Here is a 9911-nt window from a genome sequence, read left to right as displayed (position 1 = left end):
TTTGAATGTATACCAGCTGAGGTTATATCCTGCAACTGTGTTGACGAACATGCGCCCGAATCCCCAAATTGCCTTGTTAGGGTGAAGGAGACAGAGGTGGTGAGAAAAAGGGTTGTCCAGTGGGTCTCCTATTTGGAGGCAGTGAGAAGAGTGGGAGGAGCAAGTGGCATTGAAGACCCAATGGTAATTGAGACTGCATCAGTGAATGTTTCTTGGCAATTAAGAGCTCTTCCTGAGACCCAGCAATACATTTTTGTCCATCAGTTCTTGGTCATATCTCTGAGGCCATACAAGCCACTGTTGTCCCTTCGAGATTAAAGTTTTGCTTTTCTGTGGTAATATGTGTGGGGGTGTGACCCTGACAACTTTAGAAAATGTTATGGAAAGTTGAAAATAGGTGTGCAATTATTATTTATAATTTTTGTGTTTGGTATTCAAAGTGTTTCTAGTAAGTGAATATTTCCAGGAATAGTTAAGTGAGTTGCCGGGACAGTGTAATACTTTTTTCACATTAAATAAGAGCTAAATAAGAGATTATCAAGAAATGTCCTCTGTAGTGGACACTCGGATGCTGCAATGTCGGCTGGAGTGGTCTAAAGCTCACCGCCATTGGACACTGGAGAAAGGGAAACGCGTTGTCTGGAGTGATGAATCACGCTTCACCATCTGGCAGTCCGAACGACTAATATGGGTTTGGCAGGTGCCAGGAGAACGCTACCTGCCCGAATGCCTAGTGCTAACTGTAAAGTTTGGTGGAGGAGAATTAATGGTCTGGGGCTGTTTGTCATGGTTCGGGCTAGGCCCCTTCCAGTGGGAGATCTTAACGCTACAGCATACAATGACATTCAAAATTATTCTGTGTCCAACTTTGTCGCAACAGTTTGGGGAAGGCCCTTTCCTGTTTCAGCATGACAATGCCCGTGCCCAATACGAGGTCCATATAGAAGTGGTTTGTTGAGGTCGGCGTGGAAGAACTTGACTGGCCTGCCCATAGCCCTGACCTCAACCCCATCAAACACCTTTGGGATGAATTGGAACGCTGACTGCGAGCCAGGTCTAATCGCCCAACATCAGTGCCTGACCTCACTAATGCTCTTGTGGCTGAATGGTGTTACAACCTGATCTGGTTCACCTGTCCTTGTGATTGTCTCCACCCCCTCCAGGTGTCGCTTATTATCCCCGGTGTATATATCCCTGTGTTTCCCATCTCTCTGTGCCAGCTCGTCTTGTTTGCCAAGTCAACCAGCGGTTTTCCTTGCTCCTATTTTTCCCAGTCTCTGTTTGTTTCTAGTCCTCCTGGTTTCGACCCTTGCCTGGACTGACTCCGTACCCGCTTGCCTGACCAATCTGCCTGTTCTGACTACCAGCCTGCCTATCCCTTGTACTGTTTTGGACTCGGATCTGGTTTCTGACCCCTGCCTGGTCTGAACTCGAGACTGCATATCGTCTGGTACTGCTTGGACTCTGACCTGGTTTATGAACTCTTGCCTGTCCCCGACCTGCCTTTGCCTACTCCCTTTGTTATAATACATATCGGAGGTCTACCATCTGCCTCCTGTGTCTGCATTAGGGTCTCACCTTGTGCCCTTATGAATGGAAGCAAGTTCCCACACCAATGTTCCAACATCTATTGGAAAGTGTTTCCAGAAGAGTGGAGGCTGTTATAGCAGCAAAGGGGGGACCAACTCCATATTAATGCCCATGATTTTGGAATGAGATGTTCAATGAGTAGGTTGGCTGGGCTCCCTGCCTGTGCCATTAAACCCCTACAACTCATCCAGAACGCCGCAGCCCGTCTGGTGTTCAACCTTCCCAAGTTCTCTCACGTCACCCCGCTCCTCCGCTCTCTCCACTGGCTTCCAGTTGAAGCTCGCATCCGCTACAAGACCATGGTGCTTGCCTACGGAGCTGTGAGGGGAACGGCACCTCAGTACCTTCAGGCTCTGATCAGGCCCTACACCCAAACAAGGGCACTGCGTTCATCCACCTCTGGCCTGCTCGCCTCCCTACCACTGAGGAAGTACAGTTCCCGCTCAGCCCAGTCAAAACTGTTCGCTGCTCTGGCACCCCAATGGTGGAACAAACTCCCTCACGACGCCAGGACAGCGGAGTCAATCACCACCTTCCGGAGACACCTGAAACCCCACCTCTTTAAGGAATACCTAGGATAGGATAAAGCAATCCTTCTGACCCCCCCCCCCCCCTTAAAAGATTTAGATGCACTATTGTAAAGTGGTTGTTCCACTGGATGTCATAAGGTGAATGCACCAATTTGTAAGTCGCTCTGGATAAGAGCGTCTGCTAAATGACGTAAATGTAATGTGTCCACCTACTTTTGTTCATGAAGTGTAGCTACTATAACTAACGCGTTAGTACAGTGTACAGTCAGAAAGCAGTGTAGCAGTTACACCGGACGGCCCCGACGGCAATAAATGTAATAAAATCAAAAGCTTACCTTGATTTGTAAGAGTTCCAGTGTTATATAGCCAGCTAGCTAACATAACCTCCCTCTCTGTTTGAGCTGGGTGTTTGAGCAGGCTAAACTAGCTAGCTGCATCCAGCTAGCTAAGGGAAAGTTTTTTTTAAAATACAACCAAATAATAATATATAGCTCTCAATCTCTCTCTTTCTCTTGCTTCTCCTTAATTTTGGAAGAAATTAATTTGTTAAACTGTTCAAATATTGTCTTTCTCTCTCTTTGAATCAGATACTCACCACATTTTATGCACTAGCTGTAGCTTATACCTTCAGTACTAGATTCACTCTCTGATCCTTTGATTGGGTGGACAACATGTCAGTTCATGCTGCAAGAGCTCTAATAGGGTTGAGGAGATCCTCTGGAAGTTGTCATAATTACTGTGTAAGTCCATGGAAGGGGGTGAGAACCAAGACCCTCCTAGGTTTTGTAATGAAGTCAATGTACCCAGAGGAAGACAGAAGCTAGCCGTCCTCCAGTTACACCATGGTGCTCCCTTAGAGAGTGATACTGAGGATACTGTAGACCTTCATTGCAAAACAGTGTGTTTTAATCAATTATCATTATTTGGGGACATCTGAATATATGTAGTATTGTTTTATCTAAAAAAAAATACTTTAAAAATGTTTTATTATTTGTATGAAATTCACTGAGGAGGATGGCCCTCCCCTTCCTCATCTGAAGAGGAAGTGATGTGACTTGAATTGGAATGTGACTTAAGGAGTGGGATCTTAGGCTATAATTGTTTTCGTTTTTTTATTGTATGATGTCAGTTTTTTCTACAATGGATATTATTTCTATAATTTACCACTCGTACAGTAGGGGGCGGCATGCACCTCTAATGCTTGTTTCCTGACCGCCATAAAGAAGAGCGAGGGAATGTGCTGCTGTGCTGGGGTTGTGTGTGTAGATCTGCAGTCGAGATATTGTATTTACATACATTTTCTATGTTGCAACGTGTAAAGGTTTGTAATGTGAATGAATCCATTCTTGTGTTTAGGGTATGCCAGGGAATCGTCCGATCCAGAACCCGGCCGGACTCGGCCCTTATCTCATCTCGTAGCTCCAAACCAATAGGAGGGATGGTGAAAAGTGAGCCAGTGTAGGGGCATGCACAGGGCTTGCAAAGCGTGTACCAAACACTATTTCCTTTTAGAATATGCATATATACACTGTAGATGTGTGACTGAATGGTGTATGTTTTCAATGCTTGAATTAACAGTGCTGCCCAGATAGTTGGCTACAGGAGCAGAATCTATCACAGGGTTACATGCTTCCTCCTTTTTGCTGCAGGAACAACAGGGAAGAAAAATCGGCCCTGACATTTCTAACACACCGGCCCATTTTTTTTCTTGAGGCCCCCACATTTTTTCCTCCCTCCCTTGAGGCTTCTATTATTAGCCAGATAATGATAATGTTGCACCAAAAAAACAAGTTAGACAAGCCCACTAGGCAAAAAATTAACCAGCTCATCTGGCATTAGCCCGACATGCCAGATGGCCAGTCCACCCCTGGTTTGCTGTTCTTTTCCTTCTCTTTCTCTTTTCCACATCATTATCTCCCTTGCAGATGCCTGGGGCGGGGACACGGGTTGGAAGCGGGCTCCAGCTCCCCGAGATAGATCTGGTGATCGGCTAGACAGGATAGAGTATTTTGAATATATATCCATCACCCATTCCGTAACCCTTGTGAAACTATTTAAACGCTGTAATAAAATTGCCATTTTGCTTTTTCTTAAACTACCTCATCTGATGATCTGTTGTGAACTGTGCAGGGAACATTCTAGGCCATAAGGTTGAGGTCCTTCCCCTCCTTAAACAGAAGGTGATGTAGTCTAGTCTAAAAAGTGGACGATAAGGTTAGGTAACCACATAAAGATCACAGTACAACCCTGCCACCCAGTGGATATTTACTAACACTGCAAGTGTCTCCATCTTTTGATTTAATTTGTGTTTGCATGCTCTGTTGTCTCCTGTCTGGAGTGCAGCAGAATCCAGCCAGTATTTGCCCAGCAGTAATGTCTTCTGGATATGTACAGAACCACATGCACAGATCAAGGGAAATGGCTTGGAAATAGTCAAATTCAAATGTCAAATTACCAGGGGAGGTTGTGCTTTACCTTGTGAGTAAAGGTCTGAAGGGTAAGAAAAAAAAGCTGTACTTTTTTTTCTGGCAGTAGAGTAATGTATCACATAGCCCTTTTCTACAACACTCAACAAGATGTCAACAAATTACCAGTAATTATGATTCATTTTGATAAGAATACATAGATCACTTTTCACAATAAAGGGTATAAAATGTTGTGGAAAATGCTGTAATAAAATGACTAAAAAGGCCAGTGGAAGACTATCATCACTCTTTGTCCCTCTATGCCAGGAGTCGCTGAAAATCAAATGCATTGTAATAAACACCCTGGGTTTCTGGAGTCCTGCAGTGAAAAGAATCTGTGTTAATGTGCTCACCCATCACACAGAGGAACATATTGCTTACAATCGGTACAATGGGCTCAGGGTGACTTCAGTTACACGTTCCTGGAGACTGGCAGACTGTTACAATGGGCACCGGGGCCCTGGCCCCTTTATTGCCACGGCGAGAAGGAAAGTGGCCGGATACGGTTTCACTCCATCCCTCTATCGCTGATTGACATCCTTGAATGCAGCTTTTGAGGCAAGCTCCAGTTTAATTAAAGCGTTTGCCCGGCTTCACAGTGATCTGAGAGCCCCCATGATAAATATTGAATGGAGTTCACCTTCTGGTTAGTGCATGACTCCCAGGATACAGGCAGATGCTTTGTGAGAGGGGCTCACTTGAGAGCCCTGCAGTGGGGTCTGGGGGAGAGGAGACCAGGGGAACCAGAGAAGAGCTGCTGGAGCCACTGTGAGGCTGTGCCAGCTCAGTTGAGCCAGAGGTTCCCTGGAGCGTCCGGCCGTGTGAGATTTCACACCGCCCAAACACCGTGGCCGCTCTCAGGTGTCTGAACAGCCGTTCTAGAGATGGAGGGAGAGAGAGGTCTCAGGCTCACACAGGCCGAGCCACTTTCTCTCCTTTCTCTCCTCACAGCCCAGGAGCTACTGGGTATCAGGCTACCTCCGCCGAGTGAAAAGACAGACTGATAACCTGTTAACCAAGCCCTGTGTGTAAAGGACACTGGCAAATACCTTATCTCAGCCACATTAGCCTCCCTCAGATACACTTGTGTGGATTGTGTAATCCAGTATGTCCTGAACATCTCACTGTCACCTCAGATATTACCACAGTGCACAGTGCTCCCTATCTTACCCTTTTAACCTCATGAATTTATGAGATGAACAACAGCAGGTGGTATGATGATCTATGATCGTCGCTTAGTGTGGGTGCAGTAGTTTTTGGGATGGGAGGGTTCACTCTGATGTGGGATTGTTATCTACATTCCAGAGGAGACTCCCGGCCTGCTGCTGTGTCGGTGTGACTGAAGCTGAGACTGTGGCAGGCATCTCCAAGGTGGAGGGTTGGCTTGGGTTGGGCTGGGGGGGAGTGGTGGGACGGGTAACAGATACTCTTGTGTCAGCTGTGTCCTGCGCTGCAGCTGACAAGGACCCCCATTCACAACTCTCCCCTTCTTCGCCACCGTGATGAATAAGTAATTATCCCATCACGGAGGCCGGGCACTTGGAATGGACTATTTCATGTGGCAGCCGTAGGTAAAGTGATCCCCTGTCACGGGCAACTGGAGCCGAGTGTGTACCAATTCCAGCAGGGCCGTAACCCTACCTGCCACCGAGCGCTCTTTCTCTCCCTGACTGACAGCTCGAAAAGGGGTCACATTCACCTCCACTCTATCACGCATTGTAATATTTAATGGCAAACAAGCTTGAGAAGGACAGCAGGTAACCAGAGTCTGTCCTTTCCACCGCAACGGGAGGCTAAGGAGGCAGCTTGATCCCTGGTATTGTGGTGCAACACACGCCGTTGGCTTACTATTTGTTTATAAAGGATATAGCCTTACTGATCATAGTTTGAAAAGAGAAAGGTTGAAAAAGGAGAGGGCCAAATAGAGTTGAGGATTTGTTATTTGAGGATGTTACTGATAGTGCCTTCTCCTTGATGTAGTACAGAAGTTGTGTTGCTTTTGTGTCTGAAGTGAGGGGGGTCATCACTTTGATGTAAGAGGGCAAATTGAGCTCCCAATTTAACATAATAAGCTCAGATCTCTGATAAGTGTACTCTCTAGTTGAATTGCACCTCCTTCCATGCTGTTGAGTGTAGTGCTGTGAATTGCTTTCAGTACCAGAACACCTCTCTGAAGGAGACTCCAGATCCATAGAGCTGGGGGTCTTTGATACACTGATGAATTGAATGTGTGTAGTGAGTGATATGTGAGTGCCTGTGTACAGTATGTTTTTGGTGTTTCCACAGCAATACATTACTGGGATGTGGAACTGCTGCAGAGTATGACAGCTTCTGAGAACCAATTTAGACATTGTCCTACACTTTACACAGAGATCAAGGGCTATCTGGTGCAATCACATCCACCTCTCACTCAGACAGCGGCTCCTCGCTCTGTGGCCAATGGATCGCCTTCTCTCCCAAGACAAAAAATAGAACACAAAGATACTATTTTGCAATTAATTCCTTTTGGTTTGTCTTTCCTTTCTAAAAAATGGTTGCCTTGCTAATCCACTAGATGTCTACAGAGGCCATTGCCTTGCTAATCCACTAGATGGCTCCATAGGCCATTGTTTGACACAACTCAGCTACCATCTTTGTTTGTACATTTCTGTAAAAATGTTGTCCTTAAAATGCTTTCGTATTACTGTGCGGTTATGCATCATATAATTATTCATTGTGAAGGTGGGTGTAGGTTTCAAAGCACTGATAATAAGCAGCTAGCATGTATAATACATGACGTCCAAAACCTCAGTTCACAATTCACATTTAACTTTCCTTTGTTTCAGCGTACATTCTGTGTGTTTACCGTAGGAGCCCATTGATGAATACTCTGTTGTCCACTTTGTTCTGTCCTGCTATTAAGATTAATAATGTTGTATCTTTCATGCTGTCTATCAGTGCTAATTCTACTACAGTAATGCTTTGGAAGCCTTCTCATATTTCCAGGTCAATTCATATACAGTCCTTATTGCATATTGTAACAGACAATGTTTTTATGTAGACACTTTTGTCTAAAGCTTAATTTACTCTTGTCTGTTGTTCATAGATTGGGCAGCAAATATCCTTGCAGTTAGAATGCTAGGCCAGTAACTGAAAGGTTGCTAGTTTGAATCCCTGAGCCAACAAGGTGAACAATCTGTTGATGTGCCCTCGAGAAAGGCACTTAACCCTAATTACTCCAGGGTTGCTGTTGATAATGGCAGAGCCTGGCCGTGGCCCCACTCTCTGAGGGTGTCTGAAGCGGAGTTGGGATATGCAAAAAACACATTTCTAATTCACATGTGTATAATACGCACTTGAACATGTGTGAAATAGGACAAATATAAACACCCACCTAACTATTACTGGATTTGTGGGTGTACACATAAGTGCCCCCTCCAACACGGATTTGGGGACATATTTACATATTTTATGTCATTTGATGTTTATTGGTCAAATCATGTTGTTGTCCACAACTCCCTTGTCTAAACATGGTAGAGGTAGTTGGGCCCTACCTACCATCCTTGGGGTGATCATGGCTGTGATGTACAGAGTGTGAATAATTCACATCTCCATGTGCGTCCTGTTATCTGGTGGATCTGAAAGGCTTCTTCTCTATGTTTCATTTATGTGGCCATTGTGCTGCTGACACCCTCCATTATTAAAGGGATGGAAAAACAGCAATGCAACTTAAGGCAGTCAGAGAGCTAAAGAAAATGTAACGTCATAACCAGACAACACATTGTCATGTATATCCAGAAGAAAGATACTTGCTGAAATATTTGATCAGTTTGAGCAATTTTGGGGGGAAAAGCCTGCACCTTGCTTGATGAATTGCACCACATTGAATTGATTTTAAAATACAGTCATTTCTAGTTACTGTAGGCTATGTAAATGTTATGTAGTGTTGTGAAAGCAGTGTAGTCATGCATGCATTTGCTATGGTTTTCTGGGACATACAGTTTATTCGGAAAGTATTCAGACCCCTTCACTTTTTCCACATTTTGCTACGTTACAGCCATATTCTAAATATTCTATTGATTAAATCTTTTTTTCCCCTCATCAATCTACGAACATTACCCCATAATGACAAAAAATATGTGATAATAAAAAAATGTATTATCATATTTTCGAACCCTTTAATCAGTACTTTGTTGAAGCACTTTTGGAAGCGATTACAGCCTTGAGTCTTCTTGGCTATGATGCTACAAGCTTGGTACACCTGTATTTGGGGAGTTTCTCCCATTCTTCTCTGCAGATCCTCTCAAGCTCTGTCAGGTTGGATGGGGAGCGTTGCTGCACAGCTATTTTCAGGTCTCTCCAGATATGTTCAATCAGGTTCAAGTCCAAGCCACTCAAGGACATTCAGAGATTTGTTCCGAAGCAACTCCTTTGTTGTTTTGGCTATGTGCGTAGGGTCGTTGTCCTGTTGGATGGTGAACCAGTCTGAGGTCTTGATTGCTCTCAAGAAGGTTTCCATCAAGGACCTCTCTGTACTTTGCTCAGCTCATCTTTCCCTCGATCCTGACTAGTCTCCCAGCCGCTGAAAAACATCCCCACAGCATGATGCTGCCACGACCATGTTTCACCGTAAAGATCGTGCCATGTTTCCTCCAGACGTGACACTTGGCAATCAGGCCAAAGAGTTCAACTTGGTTTCATCAAATAAAATTGTATTTGTCACATGCACCGAATACAACAGTGAAATGCTTACTTACAAGCCCTTAACCAACAATGCAGTTTAAAAAAAGCAAAAAAAACGTAACAAATAACCAGACCAGAGTACTTTGTTTCTCATGGGTCCTTTAGGTGCCTTTTGGCAAACTCGGGTTCTTGGTCACCTCCCTGACCAAGGCCCTTCTCCCTTGATTGCTCAATTTGGCTTGGCAGCCAGCTTTAGGAAGAGTCTTGGTGGTTCCAAACTTCTTCAATTTAAGAATGATGGAGGCCACTGTGTTCTTGGGCACCTACAATGTTGCAGAATTATTTTGGTACCCTTCACCTAGATCTGTGCCTCAACACAATCCTGTCTCGGGGCTCTACGGACAATTCTTTTGACCTCATTGTTTGGTTTTTGCTCTGACATGCACTGTCAACTGTGGGACCTTATATAGACAGTTGTGTACCTTTCCAAATCATGTCCAATCAATTTACCACAGGTGGACTCCAATCAGGTTGTAGAAACATCTCAATGATGATCAATGGAAACAGGATGCACCTTAGCTCAATTTTGAGTCTCATTGCAAATGGTCTGAATACTTATGTAAATAACGTATTTTTCTGTTGTTTTTTAAAATAAATTTGCAAA

This window comes from Salvelinus fontinalis, chromosome 2 (assembly GCF_029448725.1).
Source record: "Salvelinus fontinalis isolate EN_2023a chromosome 2, ASM2944872v1, whole genome shotgun sequence".
NCBI lineage: Eukaryota > Metazoa > Chordata > Actinopteri > Salmoniformes > Salmonidae > Salvelinus > Salvelinus fontinalis.
Note: the sequence above shows the minus strand (reverse complement) of the source record.